Genomic DNA, 12,460 nt, shown 5'->3' with positions numbered 1-12,460 from the left:
TAGTATTCTCTATTGTGGTTATTCCTTGTGAGCTAGTTTTACCGTCTCCTTGTGATTGAAAGTTCTTGAGTTGATTTACTTGTCGTTTTCTTGTGTATATTGTCATTGTTGATGTTGTACTTATTGTGGTGGTGCACGAGGTTTCTGCCATATGGTTGTTGATATTGTGATGCACGAGGTTTCTGTCGTGCGGTTGTTGTTATGGGGTTGCACGAAGTTTCTGCCATGCTATTGCTACTTTTGATATGTTGCACATTTAACGTGACAAGGTGGGGTATGTATATATATATATGCTTATATGTGGGTTGCGCATGTGGCAAGACAAGGTGGGAACATTATGATGCATGTGTGTCAAAACAAGGCCGGCACTTATTATATTATTATTTGCACACGTGGGGAGACAAGGTGTGCTATGTAAGGGATTGATTGTGCTGATTTGTGATGACCTGGGGGCATTCTTGTTGTTTAATATTATGTTGTGGTACGCTTACCTGTATGAGCTTTATCTCGTGGAAGTTGTGAGGAAACATCTTACGTGTTGTCTGTTCTTTTCCTTATGCTTATTAGCTGGTAGGGACTATGTTAAAGCACTTGCACAAGCATACACGTAGTTGAACACTCCTATTAGATGTGAAGTCCTCCTGATTTTGCTGAGTATAGATTCACACCCTTATTTACTTGTTATATATGTGAGAGTGGATCTAGTTAGCAAGTGAGTTGTCAGCATGACCATGAGGTGTGATGGGGGCACAGGATGCCAAGTGTTAGATTTTAGGTATTGGGACTTATGAGCTGTAATTTGTCTAAGATTTGTTACTTCATGGAAATTGTTGGATAAGACCTGATGTGAACACTGTCGTAGGATCTGAGCTATTGCTTACCTTTACTGTATTGTGAATTTAAGATTTGGGTTTGTGTTTTCGCTCGCTCTTCTATGTCATTATTTTGGTATTTTTGCTGTTACTTGTTGTTTTCTTCCCTTATTGTGATTGTAGTATTGCTAGCCATTTCGTGTAGTCTTTATATATACATCATGTTTGGTTGTTCCTATATTTGTATAGTTTATTAGACCGGTAGGTGTCTTGACTGTTCCTCGTCACTACTCCATCGATGTTAGTCTTGATACGTATTGGACACTATTGTGGTGTGATCATGCTACTCTTCTGCACATTTTTGTTGTGTAGATCCAGGTATCGATCATTAGTAGTTGTGTGGATCATTGCTGAGGAGTTTCAAAGTAAACCTGTTGCGTTCGCAGGCTTCGGAGTCACCTTCTTACTTGTATTCAATTGTTTTCACTCTTTTCCGAATAGTTATATTTAGAAGTGGTAGCTAACTCTGTAAAGCTTATGACTTGTACTACCGATTTTTGGGAATTATAAATTTTGTAGAGATTTCTGCTTCAATACTGTTAAATTTCGTTTATTATTGTGGTATTTCAGTATGAGTTAGGCTTACCTAGTCTCTAAGACTAGGTGCCGCCACGATACCCAAACGGAGGAAAAGTTGGGTCGTGACACATATTATAGTATGATTCTCAATTATTGAATCACTGAATGTTGAACACATGTATTTGGGCCTAGATTGTAGTTTATGCTTTATGCCTGTTTGGGCCCGAGGCCGTAGTTTATGCTTTATGTATTTTTTGTCTTGAGGCCATAGTTATGTAAACGTGCACTTGGGCCTGAGGTTGCAGCTTGTGCGCGTAAATATAGGGCCCGAGGCCGTAGTTTATTCAGATAAACATGTGGTTCATCATTCAGAAGAGGGAGTATTCATATCCTTACTTCCTTTGTTCAGTTATCAGTTATCAGTAATTAGTTACTATTTCAGTTATCAGTTTTCAACTATCATTTCAGTTTCAGTTTCAACAGTTATCATTTCGATTATCAATTATCAGCTCAGTTTTAGTTTTAGCATTTATATTTATTTCTTTTAGTTGGTTTACATGCCAGTGCAATTTAAATGTACAGACGTCCCTTTCACCCTGGGCCTACATCGCATGATGCAGGTAATGATTTACAGGTTGACAAATCAGAGCGCTAGGATTCTCGTACCAGCTATTTGGTGAGCCCCAGTTCTTTAGGGGCAGTATCATTACTTTATAGTCATTTAGTATTTACAGATAGTTAGTGTTTCAATACTTCATTAGAGGCTTCATAAACTAGAATAACAGTTAGATAGAATCATATTCTTTTTATGTAAGCAATGTTGACTACATATATGTTTTAGACTTATATTAGTGTTTCCGCACTTTGATTTAAATTATTTTGACTTTCATTATCAGCATGTGTTACTTTATTTTTTGCATTCAATATGTTATAATATCACATGTTCATTTTAGCCAGCCAGTTAGTTCGCTTGGTCACAAATAGTCAGGTATTGAATGCCATGTTACGTCCAGGCTCAGGTTCGGGGCATGACATCTTTTGAGTATTTTTTAGCAAATTCGAGTGTGATATAGGTTGAATTCCCTACTAATGTAATGACTTGGCCTGTTGTTTTGATAGTTATAGCCGTGATCCCCTATTAATTGCTTCCTCCATATCTATTTCTGCTATTGTGACTTGCCGGGAGGTTTGGAGTGTTTTGGGACACTTAGTCCCTAAATGGAGGCTTAAGTCTTAGGATTTGAACCGTAGTTGGAACTATATGAAGATGGCTCCGGAATAGAGTTTCTTCAGTTCCATTAGCTCCGTTAGGTAATTTTGGGCTTAAGGACATGTCCGGATTGTATTTTGGAAGTCTGTAGCTTATTTAGGCTTGAAATGGCTAAAGTCAAATTTTAGAGATTTCGACCGATAGTGGACTTTTTGATATTGAGGTTGGATTCTGATTTTTGGAAGTTGGAGTATCTCTGTAATGTTGAACATGACTTGTGTGCAAAATATGAGGTCATTCAGACGTAGATTGATAGGTTTCGACATCGGTTGTATAAATTTGAAGCTTCAAGTTCTTTAAGTTTGAATTGGAGGGTGATTCGTGATTTAAGGTTGTTTGATGTGATTTGAGAGCTTGACTAAGTCCGTATGGTATTTTAGGATTGGTTGGTATGTTTGGTTAATGTCTCAGGGGCCTCGAGTGAGTTTCAGGTGCTTAACGGATCATTTTTGGACTTAGGAAAGTAGCATATTTTCTGGTATTTTTGTTGCAGACAGTTCTTCACTGCGTTCGCGTAGGGCATCAAGGAGGCTATCTGGGTTTGTTCTTTGCGTTCGCGATGTTGTTCTCGCATTCGCGAAGATATGGAATATTAAGGCTACGCATTGCGATATGGACCTTGCGTTCCTGGAGTCAATGGTCAGATGGGTTCCAGGCAAAAAATCCTATGCGTTCGCGATGTATGTCCCATATTTGTGTAGGGTCAGGCAATGTGAGCTTCGCGTTCGTGAACAGTGCATCGCGTTTGTGAAGCATGTTTTTAGGATTGAAGCAGTTTGTGCTTCGCGAACACGAGGCTTTGATCGCGTTCACGAAGAAGGAATTAACTGGGCAGATATAAAGTTTCCTTCTTACTTGAGTTATATCAGCATGTGTAGTATCCTGTAAGCTTAAAATAGCATGTCTACTTGCCTAATTGTTTATCTAAACTCTATGCAACATGATTGATAAATTTCCTGCTTTTCCTTGACTTGAACTTAGTTTAAACTGTAGGCTTTCTTGTCGTAACTATTATTTCCATTAGTTTAGCTGCATAATTACTTTGGGACTAAGGAATGGTATTCTAGGAGATCCTTCTGTACTGGATATTTACTTTGGGACTACGGAACGGTATTTTGGGAGATCCCTCTGTTCTGCATTTTTACTTTACAAAATAGTATTCCGGGAGATCCCCATATACTGCACATTTATGTTTGGGACTTCGAGAAGGTACCTCGGGAGATCCCATGTTGTTATCTCTGTGTACTGAGCTGTTGTTTTCTATGATTTTATTCTTGTTAAATTTTAGTCTTTATTTTACTGCGGTATTTCATTCTATCTTGTTTTATTATATATATACCAGTAGGGCCCTGACCTAGCCTCGTCACTACTCAACCGAGGTTAGGCTTGGCACTTACTGGGTACCAATTGTGGTATACTCATGCCTTTCCCTGCACATGTATTTCGTGTGTAGATCCAGGTACCACTTATCATTTGCATTATCAGTGAGTCGAGACAGCTTTGGAGACTTCACGGTATATCTGCCACGTCCGCAGACCTCAGAGTCCCCTTCTACTCTTTCCCATGTCAAACACTTCCTATGTTTCCTTTTTGTTAGACTCTGGAGTAAAAGAGATATTGTTTTCATTTTGTAGTTTGTGATTCATGGTGCTACGGGTCTTAGGAGAGTTGTGTACATTTAGAGAGTGATTATTGTATATGGCGAGCGGCATCTCAAAATGTTTTATTTAAATTATTTGTTTCTGATAGTTGCTAATTCTTAAGTTTTTCATTTCTTTTCGCAAATGTTAGGCTTACCTAGTCGTAGAGACTAGGTGCCATCACGACGGTTCACGGGGGAAGAATTTGGGTCGTGACAAGTTGGTATCAGAGCTATAGGTTCATAGGTGTCGTGAGTTACAAGCCGGTTATTAGAGTCTCTCGGATTGGTACGGAGACGTATGTACTTATCTTCGGGAGGCTATTGAACTGTTATGAAAATTTTCACTTTTTTGATTCCTTGTCGTGCGAAACTGTTGACTTCGAAACTCCAAACTTCTGTTTTTTATTCTATCATAGATGGTGAGGACAGGTGCAGCCAGAGATGACAAGGCACCCGTGCCCCCTGCTAGAGCCGCTAGAGGTCGGGGCCAGGGTAGAGGTCGAGGATGCCCACATGGTGCAGCCAGAGCACCCAAGCGAGCTACCACCGAGGAGCCACCAATAGCTCCAGTCGGAGCGCAGGCACCTGAGACGCTTACTACTACCACACCAACTCTTTAGGAGACCCTTGCATAGTTCCTGAGCATGTTCAGTACTCTAGCTCAGGCAAGGTTGATTCCCCTTGCCCAAGCCACATCTCAGGCTGGGGGAGAAGCACAGAATCCCTCCGCCTACACCTTAGAGCAGCGGGTTCAGGTTGATCAAATTCCAGAGGTTATGTTGGTGCCACCTGTAGCCCCAGTTCAGCCCGAGGGCAGGACAGCAGTTTCAGAGGAGGATGAGTGTAGGCTTGAGAATTACAAGAAGTAAGACCCTCCCACATTCAGTGGCCTAGCGTTAGAGGATGCTCAGGGATTTCTGGAGGAGTGCCACTGTATCTTCCGTACTATGGGCATAGTAGAGTCAAGTGAGGTTTCTTTTACTATATTTCAGCTTAGAGGATCAGCTTATCAGTGGTGGCGTGCTTATGAGTTAGACAGTCCGGATGAGGTAGCTTCCCTTATATAGACTTAGTTTTCGGACATATTTTTTAGGGAGTATGTCCTTTAGAGCCTCAGGGATGCATGGCGCGCAGAGATTGAGCAGTTGTGCCAGGGTGTTATGACTATCTCAGAGTATGCAGTCTATTTTAGTGACTTGGCTAGGCATGCACCGGCCTTGGTTTCTACAGTTCGAGAGAGGGTCCGTCTGTTTATTGAGGGGATCCATCCCACCATCAGGACTAGCAAGGCCCGGGAGTTAAAGATGGATATCTCGTATCAGCAGGTGGTGAGTATTGCTAGGAGAGTAGAGGGCATGCTTGCTCAGGATAGGGAGGAGAGAGAGGCCAAGAGGTCTTGAGAGTCTGGCCATTATTCTGGTGCCTGTGCCCCAGCTACAGTTCGTCATGGTAGGGGTTATGTGAGTCGCCCCGTTCATTCAGCTCTTCCAGCCGCTAGTGGTATTCCAGCTCCTCCTAGACCTTAGGAGCCTTATTATGCACCTCCAATATCTAGTGTGCCTCCTATATAGGTTCTTTAGCGGTTAATCCAGCAGACCTGGTAGCCACAGCAGTCGCGTCCTCCTAGATCTTTTTTGAGTGTGGCGACACTCGCCATATGGTGAGTGATTTCCCCAGACTTAAGAGGGGTGCACCTTCACAAACTTCTCAGCCACAGCATGCTCTATAGGGTCTCCAGGCTATGATTACAGCAATAGCTGCCACTACACCTGCTCAGCCAGCTCGAGGTGGAGGTCGGGGAGGTAAAGGTACAGGTATTGTTCTGGTCTGTCATAGAGATGCATCGGTTCTATTCGATCCAGGCTCCATTTATTCCTATGTGTCATCTTAGTTTGCCCCGCATTTAGGCGTATCTTGGGATTCTTTGAGTTCCCCTATTTATATGTCTACTCCTGTGGGAGATTATTTTGTTGTGGACCACATGTATCAGTTGTGTTTGATTACTCTTAGTAGTTTTGAGACTATAGCCGATTTATTATTGCTTGTCATGGTAAACTTTGATGTTATTTTGGGCATGGGCGGGTTGTCGCCCTATTATGCTATTCTCTATTGTCACACCAAGACCGTGATGCTGGCTATGCCAGGATTACCGCAATTAGAGTGGAGGGGTACCTTAGATTACACTCTCAGGAGGGTTATTTCCTTTCCTAAAGCTCAACGAATGGTTGAGAAGGGGTGTGGCACGTATCTATCTCATGTGAGAGATGTCAATATTGATAAACCTAATGTTGAGTCAGTTCCAGTAGTGAGGGACTTTCCAAATGTTTTTCCAGCTGATCTTTTGTGCATGCCGCTTGACAGAGATATTGATTTTGGCATTGATTTATTGCCGGGCACTCAGCCCATCTCTATTCCTCCATATCGTATGGCCCCGCCTGAGTTGAAGGAGTTAAAGGAACAGTTGCAAGAATTGCTTGATAAGGGCTTCATTCGGCCCAGTGTGTCACCTTGGGGTGCTCTTATCTTGTTTGTGAAGAAAAAGGATGGTTCTATGCGTATATGCATCGATTATCGCCAGTTGAACAAAGTCACAGTGAAGAACATGTATCCTTTGCCTCGTATTGATGACCTATTTGATCAGTTACAGGATGGTAGAGTGTTTTCCAAGATTGACTTGCGTTAAGGTTAGCATTAGTTGAAGATTCAGGAGCCAGTTATCCTGAAGACTACTTTCAGGACTCGGTATGGTCATTACGAGTTCCTTGTAATGTTATTTGGGGTGACCAATGCCCCAGCAACATTTATGCATTTGATGCACAATGTATTTCAGCTATGGGTGTTCATGGTTCGGTTTGGATCAGTTTTTCCCAAAAAAGAAACCATACCAAGTAAGTCGGTTTTTCAAATATTAGAACCAAACCAAACCAATTAAATCGGTTTTTCTCGATTCGGTTTATGTTGGTTTTTCGGTTTTTTCGGTTATTTGTCGATTTATTCTTAAATATAAGACATACACTGCCAAACACATATTCTGGCGACCACATTTTCAATGTAACACTATCAAATCAATTGCCCTTTGAGAAATCTATTATTTACCAAAATATATTGATGATAATTGAATCAAATAGTGATGAATAATTTAAGGACTCAATTAAAAATATGTTATTTTTAACACGAAATGGATTCTTACACTAAACAAAAGAAAACTACCAATCAAACTAGAATGTAAAGGTAAAGAACTATATTAAAAGTGCAAACTATTAACATTTACCATAAATTTTTTGAAACTTTGTATAATAATATACATATATATAAGTGTAATAATTAACTTGAAATAGCTACTCCTATAGTCGGTTTGGTTCGATTTTTTTCTGATTAAAACCAAAACCAAACCAAATTTGATCAGTTTTTAAAATTCAAAACCAAAACCAAACCAAACCAAAAAGTATCGGTTTTTTTGGGCGGTTTGGTTTGGTTTTCGGTTTGGTTCGATTTTTTGGGTTTTTATGAACACCATTAATTTAAACCTTATCTTGATTCATTCGACATTGTGTTCATTGACGACATTCTGGTGTACTCCCGGAGTCGGGAGGGTCATGAGCAGCACCTGAGGAGAGTGCTTCAGACCTTAAGAGAAAAGAAGTTGAATGCAAAGTTCTCAAAATGTGAGTTATGGTTGGATTCAGTGGCATTTTTGGACCACATAGTGTCAAGTGAAGGGATAAAGGTGGATCCGAAGAAGGTGGAGGTAGTGCAGAGTTGGCCCAGACTACCCTCAGCTACAGAGATCCGGAGTTTCCTTGGTTTGGTGGGGTATTATAGTCATTCGTTGAGGGATTCTCATCTATTGTAGCGCCTATGACTAGGCTGACCCAGAAGGGTGCTCCGTTCAGGTGGATAGAGGAGTGTGAGGAGAGCTTTCAAAAGCTCAAGACAGCTTTTGACTACAGCCCCAGTATTGGTATTGCCTACAGGTTCGGGGTCTTATATTGTTTATTGTGATGCGTCACGGATCGGTCTTGGCGTAGTGTTCATGCAAGATCATAGGGTGATTGCCTACGTGTCTAGACAGCTAAAGGTACATGAAAAGAACTATCATGTCCATGACCTTGAGTTAGCAGCTATTGTTCATGCCTTGAAGATTTGGAGGCACTATTTTGTACAGTGTCCCTTATGAGATCTACACTGATCACCGGAGTTTGCAGCATCTGTTCAAGCAGAAGGATCTTAACTTACGTCAGTGGAGGTGGTTAGAGCTGCTTAAGGACTATGATATCACTATTCTATACCATCCCGGGAAGGCCAATGTGATGGTCGATGCCTTGAGTCACAGGGAGGGGAGTTTGGGGAGCTTAGCATATTTGCTAGCAGCAGAAAGGCCATTGGCACTAGATGTTCAGGCCTTAGCCAACCAGTTTGTTAGATTGGATATTTCTTAACCGAGTCGAGTTTTGGCTTGTGTGGTCTCCCAGTCTTCTCTTTATGATGGTATCAGGGAGCGTCAATATGATGACACCCATCTTCTCATCCTTAAGGACACGGTTTGGCACGGTGATGCTAAGGAGGTCACTATTGGGGATGATGGTGCATTGAGGATGCAGGGCAGGCTATGTGTGCCCAATGTAGACGGATCGTGTGAGTTGATTCTTCAGCGGGCTCATAGCTCGCGGTACTCCATTTATCCGTGTGCCACAAAGATGTATTAGGACTTGAGGCATCATTATTGGTGGCGTAGAATGAAGAAGGACATAGTGGAATATATAGACCGGTGTCTAAATTGCCAGCAGGTGAAGCATGAGCATCAGCGGCTGGGTGGATTGCTTCAAAAGTTAGAGATTCCGGAGTCGAAATGGGAGCGGATCACTATGGATTTCGTTGTTGGACCACAAACTCAGCACAAGTTTGATGCAGTTTGGGTAATTATGGATAGACTGACCAATTCAGCTCATTCCATTCCTATGATAACTACCTATTCTTCCGAGCAACTGGCTCGAGTTTATATCGCGAGATTGTCAGGCTTCATGGCGTGCCAGTATCTATCATCTCTGATATTGACAATAAATTGACATTAAATAGTGATTTTTTTCAAGCATTTCCCCGAATTTTGAAATAAGAATAATTTAGATAATGGATAGTAATATACAGAGAACGAAGAAGGAAAGGAGATGATAAGATACAAACCCAGTAAGAAAGAATTCAAAGAACAAAGAAAACAAATAGAAAAATCAACACTTCATCAAATACTTATTATGAAGAAACAAAAGGAAAAACAGATAAATACCCACCATAATCCAAAAGTAAAACAAGACCAAAGATTAATTAAAATCAAAATACAGTTTACATCACGGTTCTAGAGGGTTGTACAGCAGGACTTAGGTACTCGGGTGGAGTTGAGAACAGCATTTCACCCTCAGATAGACGGGCAATCCTAGCGCACTATTCAGATTCTTGAGGATATGCTTCGTTTGTGTGTGATGGAGTTTGGAGGTTATTGGGATTAGTTCTTGCCCCTTGTGGAGTTTGCCTACAATAACAGTTATCAGTCCAACATTCAGATGGCACCGTATGAGGTTCTGTATGGTAGGCGGTGTCGGTCCCCAGTGGGTTCATTCGAGCCGGGCGAGGCCATATTATTGGGTACGGACTTGGTTCAGGATGCCTTGGAGAAGGTTAAGGTGATTCAGTATAGACTTCGCACAGCCCAGTCCAGATAGAAGATTTATGCGGACTAGAAGGTTCGCGATGTTGCATTCATAGTTAGAGAGCGAGTCTTACTTCGGGTTTCGCCTATAAAGGGTGTTATGAGGTTTGGAAAGAAGGGCAAGGTGAGCCTAAGGTTTATTGGTCCCTTTGAGGTGTTGCGGCGAGTTTGGGAGGTTGCTTATGAGCTTGCCTTACCTCCCAGCCTAGCAGGAGTTCATCCGGTATTTCATGTTTCGATGCTCCGGAAGTATCATGGCGATCCATCCCATGTGTTGGATTTTAGCTCAGTCCAATTGAACAAGGATCTATCTTAAGTTGAGGAGCCAGTGTCTATTTTGGACAGGTAGGTCCAAAATTTGAGGTCAAAGAACATTGCATAAATGAAGGTTTAGTAGTGGGTTCAGTCGGCCGAGGAGGCGAATTGGGAGATCGAGCAGGATATGCGCAGCTGTTATCCTCATCTTTTTACCATTTCAGGTATGTCTCTATACTCATTTGAGGAAGAATGATTGTTTTAAAAGGGAGAGGATATAACGACTCGGTCGGTTATTTTGAGAGTTATAGCCCCGATCCCCTATTAACTGCTTCCCTCATATCTATTTCTGCTATTGTGACTTGCCGGGAGGTTTTATTTTGGTTTTTGGAGTGTTTTGGGACACTTAGTCCCTAAATGGAGGTTTAAGTTTCAGGATTTGGACCGTAGTCAGAAATGTATGAAGATGACTCCGGAATGGAGTTTTATCAGTTCCGTTAGCTCCGTTGGGTGATTTTGGGCTTAGGGGCGTGTTCGGATTGTATTTTGGAGGTCTGTAGCTTATTTAGGCTTAAAATGGCAAAAATCGAATTTTTGAAGATTTTCGACCGGTAGTGGAATTTTGTATATCGGGGTATGTTGAATATGACTTGTGTGAAAAATTTGAGGTCATTCGGACATGGATTGATAGGTTTCGGCATCAGTTGTAGAAATTTGAAGTTTCAAGTTCTTTAAGTTTGAATTGGAGGGTGATTCGTGATTTTAGCGTTGTTTGATGTGATTTGAGGGCTCGACTAAGTTCATATGGTGTTCTACGATTATTTGGTATGTTTGGTTGAGGTTTCGGGAGCCTCGGATGAGTTTAGGGTGCTTAACGGATCATTTTTGGACTTAGGAAAGTAGCAGATTTTCTGGTAATTTTGTTGCAGACATTTCTTCATCGCGTTCGCGAGAGAGGTCTCGCGTTCGCGTAGGGCATCTGGGAGGCCAGTTGGTTTTGTTCTTCGCGTTCGCGACGTTGTTCCCCCGTTCGCGAAGATATGGAACATTAAAGCTACGCGTTCATGATATGGACCTCGCGTTCGTGTAGAGTCAACGGTCAGATGGGTTCCAAGCGAAATAGCCTATGCGTTCGCGATGTGTGTCCCGCATTCGCGTAGGGTCAGGCAATGTGAGCTTCGCTTTCGCAACCAGTGCATCGCGTTCGCAATGAGTGTTTTTAGGATTGAAGCAGTTTGTACTTCGCCAACGCGAGGCTTTGACCGCATTCGCGAAGAATGAATTAACTGGGCAGATATAAAGTTTCAAAAACGAGGGTTTGGCCATTTTTATCAAAACTTGAGTTTGGAAGTTCGGATTTGGACGAGGTTTTGGAGGGATATTCAGAGATAGTAATTGGGTAATGATTCTACACTTGATTTTGGTTATATCTCATTAATTTATCATTAATTTTATCATTTAATTTCGGATTTGGGGTGAAAAAATGGAAAAAATGGAAAGAAGTTCTTCAACTAAGATTTTGGGTTTTGATTGGGATTTGGACATCGGATTTGGATAATTTTGGTATGAGTGAACTCGTGAGTGAATGGGTGTTCATATTTTATAACTTTTACCCGATTTCGAGACGTGGGCTGGGGGAGGCTTTTTAGGGCGATTTTCGAAGTTCTTGTTTAAGCCTTGATTTCATTAATTAGATTAGTCTATTATAGTTGTATTTATAATATGTAATTGTTTTTAGCGAGATTTGGGCCATTCGGGGCTGGATATTCGTGGGAAAGCCATTGTGACTGATTGATTAAGCATGGTTCGAGGTAAGTGGCTTGCCTAACCTTGTGTGGGAGAACTCCCCTTAGGATTTAGTATTGTTTTTGATATGTGAGCGTCGTGTGCGTGAGGTGACGAGTACGTACACGGACTAATTATTGTAAAAATTCGATTTCTGCTAAGTAATGATCTGTCTTTCCTTCTTATTTGAGTTATATCAGAATGTGTAGTATCATGTTAGCTTAGAATAGCATGTCTACTTGCCTTAATTATTTATTTGGATTCTGTGCAGCATGTTTAGTGAATTTCCTGCTTTTCCCTTACTTGAATTTAGTTTAAATTGTATGCTTTCTTGTTGTAACTGTTATTTCCGTTGGTTGAGCTGCATATTTATTTTGGTACAGCGGAACAGTATTCCAAAAGATCCCCATGTACTG

The sequence above is a fragment of the Nicotiana tabacum genome, chromosome 5 (assembly GCF_000715075.1).
Source record: "Nicotiana tabacum cultivar K326 chromosome 5, ASM71507v2, whole genome shotgun sequence".
Lineage (NCBI taxonomy): Eukaryota > Viridiplantae > Streptophyta > Magnoliopsida > Solanales > Solanaceae > Nicotiana > Nicotiana tabacum.
The sequence above is the reverse complement of the archived record's forward strand: the minus strand, read 5'-3'. Positions refer to the sequence as shown.